Raw genomic sequence first — 16,888 nt, 5'->3', positions numbered from 1 at the left:
TGTTTCCCGTGACACAGTTGATATACTCTTACCTACGATTTAATGAAGTATATGATTTACGTTAATTAGATTTCACATTCCCTCTAATGATTTAGGTACAATAAAAAGAAGTACGTACATATAACATATTATTATTGTTCTAGAAAGTTTTGCAGTTTCTTAGACAAAAAAACCAAATATCTTTTATCTAAATAAATATTAATTATCAAAATGTCTGACTAATAAAAGTGTTCTGTATTCTAATGTACGTACACATGAGATACCCACAAAAATAGATTTTAGGTCCATTTGACGGGTTATGTTATATGAAATAAAATATTGAGTGACAAAAATGAGCATTTTAAGTATAATAAAGATGTAGAAAATTTTAAGAAAGGCCTAAAAATTAATTTTATAATAAAAAGAGAGTAAAATAAAATTTTTAATAGAGAGTAAACTAAATCTTGTATATAATTTATAAAAGAAATTAAAAATTGGGGACTAGTTACATGCTTCATTCCTAGATATATGAGAGAAAGTTGGAGTAACGTTTATTATAAAGAAGATAATAAATCTCGCTTCAACATAGTTTAATAAGATCTGCACAGCATCAATTAGGAAAGTTGATGAAATAAAAGGTAGACATGGACAAATGACAAACGAAGACTTAAGAAAGACTATACAAAAAGTGGTCAAAAGAGATTTATGTGTATATAGTCTCACTACAAACATAATACATAATAGGATGCAATGATGTCGTTTCATCTATGTAGTCGATCCTATTTAGTGGGATAAGACTTTGTTGTTCACCTTTAATGACACGAAATAAAAATTTGCCTATTTCACGGGCGTAAAATGGGCTTGCAAGTATATTTCATGTGAAATGATAGAAGAATACTCTTAAAAGAATTACTTTAATGCATAATATCTCCTAGTTTGCTATGGCTTCCAACGAATTATGTTGAATTTTTTCTCCTAATCTATTTGAAACTGTTATGAACTATGCTCGAATATGTAACTTGTGGAACTAGGGGTGTTTATGAATATCGGGTACTCGATTATCCGTCTAAATCTGAACCGAACCAATTTAATTGGTTCTGAAACCGATGGGTAATCGGGTACAACCCAAGTAGAACTGATGACACTTTCTGTTAATTGGTTCGGGTAATAGTTTTGGGGATGTGGAACCCGATCCAACCCGTAGATTCGAAACTTTTATTAATCAAATTAAGAAATATATAAATTTAAAATATATATAACTTTTACTGATTATTTATGACAATGACTTAAGTATTTAGCTATAATTGTGGATTATTATGCGTATTTTATTATTGTTAGCATAATATTGACTTGTTTATTGATTTTACATATTTATTAATTATTATATTTACGAGGTAAATACCAAATTAGTACTCGAAAGATTCTGGCGCTGACAAAATAGTACATGACTTTTGTTATTGACAAAATAAACTCTAAATGATTTTAAAATTTGACAAGCGTATCCTTGAGCTCGCCGGAGCACATTTTCGATGAGAAAGATGTTGAGGTGGCCACCAAAAAATCTAAGGTGGAAATTTTAATTAATTGCGCAGTCTAACCTGGAAATTCCCAAATCCCCCAACCCTAATCCTCCTTCCTTTCCCCTTTGAACCCTAATCCCCCCTCCCTAGTGCACCCTCTCACTCATGAGTTGTCTTAAATTTAGAAATCTTCCTGAGCCCTAATCCAGCCAAAGATCTCCCTTTCCCATCAAACTCTTTCACTCTTTCAATCATGAATTGCTCCAAATTTTTAGATTAATTTATAATTAAAATAGATTAATAATAATAAAACTCAGAGAAAACAAACAAATTCATATACAATAATTAAAATAAAATAAAATAAAACTTAATATAAAAATCACCGAAACAAGAAGCAGATTTAGACAATGTTACAAGAAGAACACCAGAGACAGAGAAGGCACGACACGACGGAGCCAAGATAGAACACAGACAGAGGAGGTAGGGCAGTGACTGGGGGCGGGCAGCAAGCAGATACAGGAGACAACTGGCGGTGAGTAGCGAGCAGAGGTGACGGAGACGAGATCGATAAGTGAGACGTTGCTGCTATGTATGTTTGTTTTTATGTTCGACCACAAGAAGGGAAGCGAGCCACTGCGAAGCACAACAGTGAAGGCGCACAATGGGTTTAGGCAAGACGGTAGCGGTGAAGGCACACAGACAACGTAATGCCGATGGAGGAGATAGACAATGCTGATAGACGCGGAAGACCCGTTGATGAGATGGCAATCGTGTGGTGTCGGTGACAATGGTTCTGTATGACTGAGAATGTTGAGTTCCACTGCTGTTTTGGGGAGAATGAGTTGAGAGTGTAAGACAGTGCATTGGGAAGGGGGATTAGGGTTCAAAGAAGCAAGGGAAGGGAATTAAGGTTCAGAAGCGAAAATTTTGGATTAGGGAGGGGGGAAGTGCATTGGGGATGGGCAGATTAGAGTTAGGGAGGGAGAGAGAGGGATTAGGGTTAGGGAGGAGAAATAGTGAATTCAAGAAGGGAAAGGGGGAGTATATTGGGGAGGGGAAACGGGAAGTGCATTGAGGGGAAGGATTAGGATTGAGGAGGATTTTTGCATGTCAGTATTGTGCTTGCCGCGAATTTGGAGACACGCTTGTCAAATTTTAAAATTATTTAGGGTCTATTTTGTCAAAAACAAAAGTCAAATACTATTTTATCAGCATCAGAATCTTTCGAATACTGTTTTAGTATTTACCTCTATATTTACAGGATTTTTAAAATAAAATTTTTATTTTTTATTATTTTATAAATTTCTGTTTTATCGGATACTTAATTATCCAAACCAAATCAATTCGTTTTTAATTAATTTGGTTTGATTCGGATACACATACAAAAAAATATTAATCTAAACTAATTCGAACTAATTATAATTCAATTAATTCGATTTTAATTTCACTCCAAATCTAAATTAACTCAACCCATAAATATCCTTACGTAGAACTAGCGAATTAACTTAGAATAAAACCCAAAATAGCCATTGGCAATTACCTCAAAAGACAACGAGACCCTTAACAAAAAAAAAAATTTAGTCCCTGACAATTACCTCGAAAGGACAACGAGGCTCCTGTGCCAAAAAAATCTAAGTTGTTTTTTTGGTACAGGAGTTAATCAGTCCTAAAAAAATATCAAAGACCGGATTGGGTGTCTTTTTTCTTGTGAACTTCGTTGTCCTTTCGAGATAATTGTCAGGGATCGAATGTGGTATTCACTCTAAGTTTTAAGTTGAAATGATATATTATGATTTTCGTAATATAATAAATATATTATTTTCTCAAATTCCTCAAATTCAATTATTATTTTCATACATGTTTAGAAATTTGGGTCAACTAATATTAGAACCTTCTAATTATGATGACTAATTTGAAGGTTTTAATATAAAAAATTAATATTATAATAATCAATTTGGTAGATTTTCGTTTGATTTCATATCATCTCTTTGACAAGTCCAATGACAATGGTTTTATTGATATCCTAAAATTTATTCTCAGTAATGGATAATTTATTTGAATAAATTGTTTTAAAATAGATATTATTCAATTAACTTGATTGCAAAAGGTTACATTTTGATATAGATTCATTTTCATGTAATTTGTTAAAGTTTCCTACGAATTATGCATTCGAACATAGTTCATTATAGTCTAAAACGGATTAGGAGAAAAGAAAAAGTTAACAATTTGCTGGAAGCTGCAGCGAACTAAGGAGATACTCTACTTAAGTTAATGAGTGAATACCTTATTCGGTCTCTAACAATTATCTCGAAAGGACAATGAGGTCTCCAAGAAAAAAAAACACTCAATCCGGTCTTTGATATTTTTTTTAGGACTGATTAGTCCCTGTGCCAAAAAAAACAACTTAGATTTTTTTTGGCACAGAGGCCTCGTTGTCCTTTCGAAGTAATTGTCAAGGGCCAGATTTTTTTTTGTTAAAGACCTCGTTGTCTTTTGAGATAATATCAGGGGTTATTTTGGATTTTATTCCTATTTAATTTATTTATATTAATATATGTTGATGAGTATAGTAATTAAAGTTAATTAGTATAGTATTTAATATAGAATTAATATAGAATAGTGTATAATTTAAGTTTTAGAATAAAACTCAAAATAGCCCCTGACAATTATCTCAAAAGATAACGAGGTCTTTAACAAAAAAAAAAAACTAATCCAACCTCTGACAATTACCTCGAAAGGACAACGAGGTCTCTGTGCCAAAAAAATTCAAGTTATTTTTTTTGGCACAGGGACTAATCAGTCCCAGAAAAAATATTAGGGGTCGGATTGAATGTTTTTTTTCTTAGAATCTCGTTGTCCTTTTGAAATAATTGTCAGAGGACGAATAGAGTATTCACTCGTTTTAGAATAAACCAAAATTAAAAGAAAAGGAAAATGAATAACGCACATATTTCAAAAATTAATCTGATGTTTGACTCATGTAATGAGGTTATATATTAATAATATTATTATAAGTTAGCATATGTAATTATATAAATTTAGTTAGTATTTTACTTTGTTAATTAGGTATTTTTTAAATACTCTATAAATATTTTAATTTGTATAGTTTGTTAGAATAAGTTTATTAGAGTTTAGGTGTTTAATACTTTATGTAGTGAGTAAAAAAATATATATATAGATGGTGGTAATAATAAAAGCGTGTGATTTCAAAATTTTTCTTTTATACGGTGCTCTTGTTCTACTTTTTCACTATTCAATTCAACAGATTTAAACTGAATTTTATTATGATGCAATAAAGCAACAAAGTGTGAATCTATTACCATATATGAGAATTTATAATATGAGTAGTAGTGAAAGATAGATCTAACCAATTTGTTATAAGTGGCAATGAATGAGGCAAACCAAGCGATGAATCCAGCAAAATTTTACTGCAGTAAATTTTCATATCTTTGCAAGGATGATGACTTAGTTTCAAGCTTTTCAAGCCAGATCACTTCTAGATTTAATACCAATCTTTTTCAAGATTCTTCAAGTTGTTCTCCATCACTTCTTACTATACAAAATTGAAAGGGACCCAGGAAGAACTAGATGAATTCAGACTTATATTAATTTCTGCTTGCTTGAGTAATTGTAGTTGTGAATTAGACGTAATGAGGCAATATAGATTGAAATTCTTCATAATTCATTTTTTTAGAGCTTTAAATGACAAATATGCAAGTGTGCGTTCTTAGATTATGTTGCTTAAGCCCTTTCTAGATGTGAATATTATTTTCTCTCGTCTTCTTCAACAAAAGAGACAAATGATGCATCTCACTGAACCAGATTCTATAATGCTAATGAATGTTGTTCACATTTGTAGCTGCCAATGCCTTTGAGAGATACCAAAGTGGCTAAGACAGTACTAATTTCATCAATATTGGAGGTGAAAAAGGTTGATTTGGGGCCAACAATGTTAAAAGAAAAGGAAGGGAGTATGAAGGTAAAGGTAATAGAGGTATTGGGAGAGGAGCTCCCAAATTTTGCTCTCATTGTGGAAAGCAAGCTCATTTGGTGGATATATGTAATCAAAAGCATGGCTTTCTACCACATTTACAACCAAATAACTCTAATAGAATACCACATTCAGCTAATACAGTGAACTCAGTGGTAGCTGCGAGTAATGCAGAATACAACCTCACACTTGTAAACAAAAATGAAGGTAATATCAGTTTGGATGGGTTATTCTCAAATAGGCAAAAGGAAGCACTTATTGCACTATTCTAGTAGCATAAAGAACCTCTTCAGGATGAAAATTTGACAACCATTCATGCTCCTTCAGCCGATATATTTCACCTCATTTCTCTTTCTGGATTTGAATTGAATTTCCAAGATTGGATTTTAGATATTGGAACAACTGCTCACATTTTCTTTAATCTTAAACATTTTTATTTTATTAAATATATTAATCAAGTTAAAATTACAACCTTATATGGAACAACGTTCTTTTCAGCTGAATTTTATTTTGACTGAGGTTCTATATGTGCTAAGTTTTAAATGCAATCTTATTTCTATTTCAAAAGTTACTAATGCCTTATCTTATTGTTTTATATTCAGTGCTCATAATTGTGAGATTCAAGAGTGGCCTACCTTAAGGATGATTAGAGTTACTGATAAAAAATGAGGACTATACGCAATGAATACTCAAGGAAAGATAGTTGTTACCTTTAGCAAATTAGAAAAAGAGATTTTGCATATTATGGCAGAAAAACAAGACATACATACTTCACACACTTCACAAAGTGTTCTTTGGCATTATAGGTTAGGGCATATTTTTTTTTTTAGAGATTACAATAATTAGAGAAAATGCATCCATTCATCTCATGTTTAAACAATAATATACCATGTGATCCATGTCATTTTGCAAAACAAAAGAGGTTACCTTTCTCTTATAGTTTGAGTAAATTTAAATTTTCATTTGATTTGATTCATGCTGATATTTAAAGACCTATTGCAACACCATCTATTTCTGGCCATAGGGGCCTATTGCAATACTATTTATTTCTGGCCATAAAAACTTTCTAACTATTGTTGAGGAAAGGAGTAGGTTTGCTTGAATTTCTTTTTTATGAAAAATAAATCTAAAACTCGTTCTCTTTTAAAAAAATTTGTTGAAATAATATATACACAAAGGCAAATCATGGCAAAAGCCATTAGAACTATTAATGGCCAAGAATTCTTGATGACTTTTTTTTATAAAAAAATTTTACATTAAAGGAGCTATGTGAAAACACCACAACAAAATAAAATTGTTGAAAGAAATCAAAATATTCTAAATGTGGTCAGGTTCTCATATTTGTTTTCAACCTTTCAAATTGTTTCTAGCATTATGTGGTGGTTCTTGCTATTTACATAATTAATAGAGTACCTCAAGTTGAATTGAAACATAGTCCATACCAGATTCTTAATGACACCATTCCAAATTTAACTCATCTAAAAATTTTTGGTTGTTTAGCCTTTGCTTTCATTTTATATACTCATCGAAAGCAATTGAATCATAGAGCACGAAAGTGTGTCTTTTTTAGATATTTACAAATACTTTTTATGTAACATTTTTAAAAATGTTAGCTATACTAATAAAATTATACTTTTAGTAACATTCGTAAAATAAATGTTAGGAAATATCATTTTTATTTTTTTTAAAAAGGTAAAAATATACAAATGTTATCGATGCACGAAATTGTGATACACAATGGCGCCAACAACTTGGTATGCACAATTGTAATCTCAACTCTTTTCACAACTTCGCACAACTAACCAGCAAGTGCACTGGGTCGTCCAAGTAATAAACCTTACATGAGTAAAGGTCGATCCCACGGAGATTGTCGGCTTGAAGCAAGCTATGGTCACCTTGTAAATCTCAGTCAGGCGGATTCAAATGGGTTATGGAGTTTTCATAATTAAAAGATAAATAAAACATAAAATAAAGATAGAGATACTTATGTAATTCATTGGTGGGAATTTCAGATAAGCGTATGGAGATGCTTCATCCCTCTTGAATCTCTGCTTTCCTACTGCCTTCATCCAGTCCTTCATACTCCTTTCTATGGCAAGCTGTATGTTGGGCATCACCGTTGTCAATGGCTAATTCCCGTCCTCTCAGTGAAAATGGTCCAAATGCGCTGTCACCGCATGGCTAATCATCTGTCGGTTCTCGATCATGTTGGAATAGAATCCGGTGATCCTTTTGTGTCTGTCACTACGCCCAACACTCGCGAGTTTGAAGCTCGTCACAGTCATCCCTTCCCAGATCCTACTCGGAATAGCAGAGACAAGGTTTAGACTTTTCGGATCTCAGAAATGGCCGCCAATAATTCTAGCTTATACCACGAAGACTCTGATCTCAAGGAGTTGAGGGCTCTGTTGTCAAGAGAGGCAATCAACACGCATGAGTCAGGAGTCCAAGAGATACACGCTCAATCTTAAGTAGAACGGAAGTGGTTGTCAGTCACACGTTCATAGGTGAGAATGATGATGAGTGTCACAGATCATCACATTCATCAGGTTGAAGTGCAAGTGAATATCTTAGAATAAGAATAAGCATGAATTGAATAGAAAATAGTAGTAATTGCATTAATACTCAAGAAACAGCAGAGCTCCACACCCTTAATCTATGGTGTGTAGAAACTCCACCGTTGAAAATACATAAAAACAAGGTCTAGGCATGGCCGAGAGGCCAGCCTCCAAGTTTAAGGAAAATATATCGTCTAGAATGTCTCTATGATCAAAAGATGAAAATACAATAGTAAAATGTCCTATTTATAATGAAACTAGCTACTAGGGTTTACAGAAATAGGTAAATGATGCAGAAATCCACTTCCGGCCCCACTTGGTGTGTGCTTGGGCTGAGCATTGAGCTTCACATGTGTAGAGGCTTCTCTTGGAATTTAAACACTAGCTTTAGTGCCAATTTGGGCATTTAACTCCAACTTTTATGCCAGTTCTGGCGTTTTAACTTCAGAATAGGGTAGAGAAGAGGCGTTTGAACGCCAGTTTTCATCGTCAAAACTCGAGCAAAGTATGGACTATTATATATTGTTGGAAAGCCCGAGATGTCTACTTTCCAACGCAATTAAGAGTGCGCCATTTGGAGTTCTGTAGCTCCAGAAAATGCACTTCGAGTGCAGGGAGGTCAGAATCCAACAGCATCAGCAGTCCTTTTTCAGCCTCTGAATCAGATTTGTGCTCAGGTCCCTCAATTTTAGCCAGAAAATGCCTGAAATTACAGAAAAATACACAAACTCATAGTTAATTCTAGAAATGTGAATTTTGCTTAAAAACTATTAAAAATATACTAAAAACTAACTAAATCATACTAAAAACTATATAAAAACAATGCCAAAAAGCGTATAAATTATCCGCTCATCACAACACCAAACTTAAATTGTTGCTTTTCCCCAAGAAACTGAAAATAAAATAGGATAAAAAGAAGAGAATATACAATGAATCCCACAGTATCAATGAAACTTAGTTCTAATTAGATGAGCGAGGCTTGTAGCTTTTTGCTTCTGAACAGTTCTGACATCTCACTTTTTCCTTTGAAATTCAGAATGATTGGCATCTATAGGTAGGGGTGTAAGTTACCGAACCGGACCGAAAAATACTGTAAAACCGAACCAAAAATTATAACAAACAAATGAAAAACCGACAAAATCGGTTTTTTTGGTTTTTTTCGAATTAAACCGATCGGTTCGGTTCGGTTTTCGGTTGGTTTGGTAGAAACCGAACCGAAACCGAACCGAACCGAACTGAGACAGATGCTCTCTAGTGATTGTTTTTACTAGTTTACCCTTAGTTTAACCTAGGTATAAAAGCCTAAATCTGAAACTCCTTCACCCTCTTCCCCTTTCACTCGCGCAGCCCTCATTCACACAGACACCCACTTCCCAACCCATCTTCTATTCTTCCTCCTCCATGCGGCCATGACTGAGAGAATGAGAGGTTGAGAGAGCCAAAGATCCAGAGAGCGTCATCCACCATCAAGGAAACCCTCCACCGTCGCTCGAAGCCATCGCAAGTCATCCATTCATCTCCGACGCAGACTCGTATGCATAGCAAAGAGCAACGCCATCGTGAAGCCAGAAGCCCAGAAGCATCATCCGGTTCGCGTCCTCCACCGTCGCTCGAAGTCGCCGTCCAGTCATAAGCCGTGGCAACAAACCCTAAGCGGAACAGCACTCTGGTCGCCGAGCAGCAGTCCAGTCGCCGAGCCCTCTCTTGCAAAAAGCAACTGAACAATATCTTCTTCGGAGGTTAGAATTTGTCCTTCAGAATTTGTCCTTCGTTATAATTTTTTTTACAGTAATTAATGTATATATTGTCAATAAACTCACCAATGAAACACATAGAAGAATCTTTTTGGATCAATTTTCATGTCCTAACCCGGGGATGTTAAAATATATTATCGCCTTAAAAAATCTTTAATTCCGAATGGTGAAAACAAGCTTAATTAAGACACACATTTCCATCCGCTTGTTGTTCGCTGAATTCAATAATTGTTCTGTATAAAGATCATAGTCTGCAATATTTTTTCAACAGAATATATAACTTTAGTTGGATTTTTAGTAATATTTGTACTTGATTTAACCTGAATGATGCTGCCCTTTCATTTTGTACCTCCAATAATAATATAGCCTTTGTGTCTAATCAGGCAATCACATTATAATGGAACTAGTTAATTGTTTGAGTATTATTATTATTGTTTATACTCAGAACACATGATCATGGTTTAAGATGTCCCACCAATCTTCAATTTGAAAAATGTATCAAATTTCAATCAAAAGATCAGTTTTCCATAAGTCCTTTATTGTTCAGTATATATAATCATGTAAGTGTAGCTGTTTGAATCCAGAATATACATTTAAAGGTCTTGGCTTGCTACTTGCTAATCCTGTTGGATGACTTTAAATATTATATAATTTATCTTGGTGTCTTTTTGCTCTTGTTTTGAATGAATGTGTGTATGTAATTGTAAATTTAAAAATACTGGAAAAAGTTACAACTCACATTGGAATTAAAGGTTATCATCATCATCATTATTGAGAAATTTTCAATTTATATATAGAACATACATGTCCCTCATTTCATTAATTTTATGTTGCTGTCTCTGGTTGTTTATGGTCATTTAAATTCTATTGATTGACTTTAAAAATGAATTAATTATGATTCTGTTTGTGAGCTGCTTATGAGCTGCTTTGGTTCTACTTATGAGCTGTTAATGAAATGAATTCTGCTTTGGTTCTTCTTATCATTTACTTGCTTACTCTCTCTGTGCATATATTGATAGATTGATAGATAGATAAATATATTGTAGATGAATAATGAATTGTAATTAACTAATAACTATGAACATGAGGGAGTTGGATACCTTTTTCTGTCTAAGTATCTTTGTAATTTAATTTTTGGTGTTCTTTTTTCTATAAGTTATGGATTTGGGATATTTTGGGTGTTCCTTTTGTCTAAGTATCTGCACATCATTCTCTCTCTCTCACACACACACATTATTTTAATTTATAAATTTTAATTATTACTCTCGAAGCTACACATATATAAGCTTTAAATGTTGAAAACAATATTTTTAAACAAGTATTAATGTTGAATTTATTGCTGGAAACAATACTTTTAGTGAAGTTGATGAGTTTGGATGCTGATTTATATGTTTATAATTTATAATCTATATTATGTTTATGTTTATAATCTATATTGATTTTTTTGTTTTATTTTTGTAGAAATTGCACCAACCGGGAAAGATGATGATGAGTCTGGTGTGGATTCAGATTAAGCATGGTGACTGTTTGGTTTTTATTTGTTTTAAAGTGACTGTTTCGGTTTAAAGTATGTTTATTTTTGTTGTTTTGCTAGACATTTTTAATTGTCTTTATTTTATGTTTAATTAAGTTGAATTGTATTGAATGTGGATGTAATATATTCTTGTTATTCTAGTTTATTGACGGTTTTAAAATTCATTTTATGGTAATTTAAATATTAATTATTAGGTGTAAAAAAACCAAAAAAACCGACCAAACCAAACCGCTGTTGGTTCGGTTCGGTTCGGATCGGTTGTTTAAACAGCAGCCAACCGAATGGTTGGTATCATTGTAAAATCGATCAGGTCGGTTCGGTTGGTTTTCGGTCCAAAACTGAACCAAACCGAACCGATTACACCCCTATCTATAGGAACTTAGAATTTTAGATAGTGTTATTAATTCTCCAAGTTCAGTACGTTGATTCTTGAACACAGTTATTTTATGAGTCTTGGCCGTGGCCTTAAGCACTTTGTTTTCCAGTATTATCACCGGATAGATAAATGCCATAGACACATAACTGGGTGAACCTTTTTAGATTGTGACTCAGCTTTGCTAAAGTCCCCAGTTAGAGGTGTCTAGAGTTCTTAAGCACACTCTTTTTGCTTTGGATCACGACTTTAACTATTCAGTCTCAAGCTTTTCACTTGGACCTTCATGACACAAGCACATGGTTTGGGACAGCTTAATTTAGCCGCTTAGGCCTGGATTTTATTTCCTTGGGCCCTCCTATCCATTAATGCTCAAAGCCTTGGATCCTTTTTACCCTTGCCTTTTGGTTTAAAGAGTTATTGGCTTTTTTTGCTTGCTTTTTCTCCCTTTTTTTCTTTTCTCTTTTTTTTTGTAAGCTTCTTCTTTTTCACTGCTTTTTCTTGCTTCAAGAATCAATTCTATGATTTTCAGATCATCAATAACATTTCTCCTTTTTCATTATTCTTTCAAGAGCTAATATTTTTAACATTCATAAACAACAAGATAAAAAATATGCACTATTCAAGCTTTCATTCAGAGAACAAAAAGTATTGCCACCACATCAAAATAATTAAACTAGTTCCAAGATAAAATTTGAAATCCAAGTACTTCTTGTTCTTTTGTAATTAAGCATATTTTTCATTTAAGAGAGGTGAAGAATTCATGGAGTTATTCATAGCTTTAAGACATAGACACTAGACACTAATGATCATGTAATGAAGACACAAACATAGATAAACCTTCAGCATAAAGACAAAAAACAGAAAAATAAATAGACAAGGAGATTAAGGAATGAGTCTACCTTAGTGAGGGTGGCATCTTCCTCCTCTTGAAGAACCAATGGTGCTCTTGAGCTCTTCTATGCCTCTTCCTTGCCTTTGTTGCTCCTCCCTCATAGCTCTTTGATCTTCTCTAATCTCATGGAGAATGATGGAGTGCTCTTGGTGTTCCACCCTTAATTGGTCCATGTTGTAACTCAAGCTTTCCAAAGAAGTGTTGAGTTGCTCCCAATAATTGTGTGGAGAAAATTGCATCCCTTGAGGCCCTCAGGGATTTCTTGATGAGGGACTTCCTCATGCTCTTGTTGAGTGCCATAAATGGGCTCTCTAGTTTGCTCCATCCTCTTCTTAGTGATGGGCTTGTCCTCTTCAATGAGGATGTCTCCCTCTATGACAATCCCAGCTGAATAGCAAAGGTGACATATGAGATGAGGAAAGGCTAATCTTGCCAAAGGTGAGGGCTTGTCAGCCACCTTGTAGAGTTCTAGAGGTATGATTTCATGAACTTCTACTTCCTCTCCAATCATGATACTATCGATCATGATGGCCCGATCCACAGTTACCTCAGATTGGTTGCTAGTGGGAATGATAAAGCGTTGGATGAACTCCAACCATCCTCTAGCCACAGGCTTAAGATCCGGTCTTCTCAATTGAACCAGATTGCCTCTTGAGTCTCTTTTCCATTGAGCTCCTTCCACACATATGTCCATGAGGACTTGGTCCAACTTTTAATCAAAGTTGACCCTTCTAGTGTAGAGGCATGTGTTTTCTTCCATCATTGGCAAGTTGAACGCTAGCCTCACGTTTTCTGGACTGAAATCTAAGTATTTTCCCCGAACTATTGTAAGCCAATTCTTTGGGTTTGGGTTCATACTTTGATCATGGTTCCTAGTGATCCATGCATTTGCATAGAAACTCTTGAACCATTAAGATTCTAACTTATTGAATGGGGTTGGCAAGAACTTCCCAACCTCTTCTTTGGATCTCTTCTTCGGATCTCTTGTCGGATCTCCAGATATTCGCCCTTTTTGAGCCTAAAAGGGACATCAGGGATCACCTTCTTCTTGGCCACAACTTCATAGAAGTGGTCTTGAAGGACCTTTGAGATGAATCTCTCCATCTCTCATGACTCAGAGGTGGAAGCAATTGCCTTCCCTTTCCTCTTTCTAGAGGTTTCTCTGGCCTTAGGTGCCATAAATGGTTATGGAAAAATAAAAAGCAACGCTTTTACCACACCAAACTTAAAATATTTGCTCGTCCTCGAGCAAAAGAAGAAGGAAAGATGTAGAAGAAGAAGAAAATAGAGGAGATGGAGGGTGTATAGGGTTCGGCCAAGATGGGAAGAAGGTGTTTGTGATGTGTGAAAATGAAGGAGTGAATGGGGGTATTTATAGGGAGAGTGGCCGAATGGTTTGGGTGGGTTTGGGAGGGAAATAGTTTTGAATTCTGAAGGTGGGTGGGGTTTTTGGGGAAGAGTTAAGGAAGTGATTGGTGAATGATATTTGGGGAAGAGATATGGAGGTGATTGGTGAAGGGTATTTGGGGAAGAGTGTTGTAGAAAGGTGTGAAGAGGAGAGAGAATGAGTTGAGGTTGGTGGGGATCTTGTGGGGTCCACAGATCCTGAGGGGTCAAGGAATTCTTCATCCCTGCTCCAATTGGGCATTCACAATGCCTTAGAGTGCAATTCTGGAGTTTAAACGCCAGTTTGCTGCCTTTTTCTGGCGTTTAAACGCCAGCTTTCCTTCCTATTCTCGTGTCTAAACGCCAGTTTGTTGCCCTATTTTGGCATTTAAACGCCAGTCTGGTGCCCTATTCTGGCGTTTAAACGCCCAGAAAGGTGCCAGATTGGGCGTTTAAACGCCCATTTTGCTACCCTTACTAGCGTTTAAATGCCAGTAAGTCCTTCCTCCAGGGTGTGCTATTTTCAATGCTATTTTTGATTTTTTTCTTTATTTTTGTAATTGTCTTTGTGACTTCACATGATCATCAACCTAAAAGAAAACAAAATAATATAGATAAAAATTAAAATAAAATTGGGTTGCCTCCCAATAAGCGCTTCTTTAATGTCAATAGCTTGACAGTGAGCTCTCATGGAGCCTCACAGATGATCAGAGTATGGTTGAGATCTCTGAACACCAAACTTAGAGTTTGGCTGTGGCCTCCCAATACCAAACTTTGAGTTTGAATGTGGGGGCTCTATTTGACTCTGTATTGGGAGAAGCTCTTCATGCTTACTCTTCATGGTTACAGATGGAGAACCTTGAGTCTTTACTACAAGGCATTCTTCATTCACATGAAGGATCAACTCTCCTCTGTCAACATCAATTACAGCTCTTGCTGTGGCTAGGAAGGGTCTTCCAAGGGTGATGGATTCATCCTCATCCCTCCTAGTGTCTAGGATTATGAAATCAGCAGGAAAGTAAAGGCCTTCAACCTTCACTAGCACGTCCTCTACTAGTTCATAAACCTTTTTCAGAGATTTATCTGCCATCTCCAATGAGAATTTGGCAGCCTGTACCTCATAGATTCCCAGTCTCTCCATTATAAAGAGGGGCATCATGTTTATCCCTGACCTCAGGTCACACATAGCTTTTTCAAAGGTTATGGTGTCTATGGTACAGGGTATTAAGAATTTACCAGGATCCTGTTTTTTTAGGTAAATTTTGCTGAATCAATGTATTCAGTTCATTGGTGAGCAAGGGAGGCTCTTCCTCCTAAGTCTCATTACCAAACAGCTTGGCATTCAGCTTCATGATTGCTCCTAAATATTGGGCAACTTGCCCTTCAACAATGTCTTCATCCTCTTCAGAAGATGAATAGTTATCAGAGCTCATGAATGGTAAAAGAAGGTCCAAGGGAATCTCTATGGTCTCTGTATAAGCCTCAAATTCCTTTGGTTCCTCATTAGGGAATTCCGTACTGATATTGGACGTCCCCTGAGGTCTTCCTTATTGGGATTCACGTCCTCCTCCCCTTCTAAGGTTTCGGCCATATTGATTATATCAATGGCCTTGCACTCTCCTTTGGGATTCTCTTCTGTATTGCTTGGGAGAGTGCTATGAGGAGTTTCAGTAACCCTTTTACTCAGCTGGCCCACTTGTGCCTCCAAATTTCTAATGGAGGATCTTGTTTCAGTCATGAAACTAAGAGTGGCCTTAGATAGATCAGAGACTATGTTTGCTAAGCTAGAAGGATTCTGCTCAGAATGCTCTGTCTGTTGCTGAGATGATGATGGGAAAGGTTTGCTATTGCTAAACCTGTTTCTTCCACCATTGTTATTATTGAAGCCTTGCTTCTGTTGATCCTTCGATGAAAAATTTGGATGATTTTTCCATGAAGGATTATAGGTGTTGCCAAAGGCTTCACCCATGTAATTCACCTCTGCCATTGCAGGGTTCTCAGGATCATAAGCTTCTTCTTCAGAAGATGCTTCTTTAGTACTGTTGGATGCATTTTGCAATCCATTTAGACTATGAGAGATCATATTGACTTGTTGGGTCAATATTTTATTCTGAGCCAGTATGGCATTTAGAGCATCAATTTCAAGAACTCTTCTCTTTTGAGGCGTCCCATTACTCACAGGATTCCTCTCAGAGGTATAAATGAATTAGTTATTTGCAACCATTTCAATAAGTTTCTGATCTTCTGCAGGCATTTTTTTTAGGTGAATGGATCCACCTGTAGAATAGTCCAGTGACATCTTGGAAAATTCAAACAGACCATGATAGAATATATCTAATGTGGTCCATTCTGAAAGCATGTCAGAAGGACACTTTTTGGTCAGCTACTTGTATCTTTCCCAAGCTTCATAGAGGGACTCACCATCTTTTTGTCTGAAGGTCTGAACATCCACTCTAAGCTTGCTCAGCTTTTGAGGAGGAAAGAACTTGGCTAAGAAAGCCGTGACCAGCTTATCCCAAGAGTCCAGGATATCTCTAGGTTGTGAGTCCAACCATGTTCTAGCTCTATCTCTTACAGCAAAGGGGAAAAGCATAAGCTTGTAGACTTCAGGATCAACTCCATTGGTCTTAACAGTATCACAGATCTGCAAGAACTCAGTTAAAAATTGATAAGGGTCTTCTGATGGAAGTCCATAAAACTTGCAGTTCTGTTGCAGTAGAGAAACTAATTGAGACTTTAGCTCAAAATTGTTTGCTCCTATGGCAGGGATTGAGATGCTTTTTCCATAGAAGTTGGAAGTTGGTGTAGTGAAATCACCAAGCATGTTCCTTGCATTGTTGTTTGGTTTGGCCATGATTGTTTCTTTTGCTGCTTCCTTTTTAAAAATTTCAGTAAGGT

At 35.5% G+C, this 16,888-nt stretch overlaps 1 non-coding gene across 1 annotated transcript; it reads left to right on the top strand.

The window, feature by feature from the left end:
* The first annotated feature begins 16,343 nt into the window (after nucleotides 1–16,343).
* On the top strand, nucleotides 16,344–16,451 carry LOC112713491 (small nucleolar RNA R71). The gene has a single exon (XR_003158468.1). It is a non-coding gene; the product is annotated as a small nucleolar RNA R71 (small nucleolar RNA).
* The last annotated feature ends 437 nt before the right edge of the window (nucleotides 16,452–16,888 follow it).

The sequence above is a fragment of the Arachis hypogaea genome, chromosome 1 (assembly GCF_003086295.3).
Source record: "Arachis hypogaea cultivar Tifrunner chromosome 1, arahy.Tifrunner.gnm2.J5K5, whole genome shotgun sequence".
Taxonomy (NCBI): Eukaryota; Viridiplantae; Streptophyta; class Magnoliopsida; order Fabales; family Fabaceae; genus Arachis; species Arachis hypogaea.
This window is presented reverse-complemented; position numbering and strand designations above follow the sequence as displayed.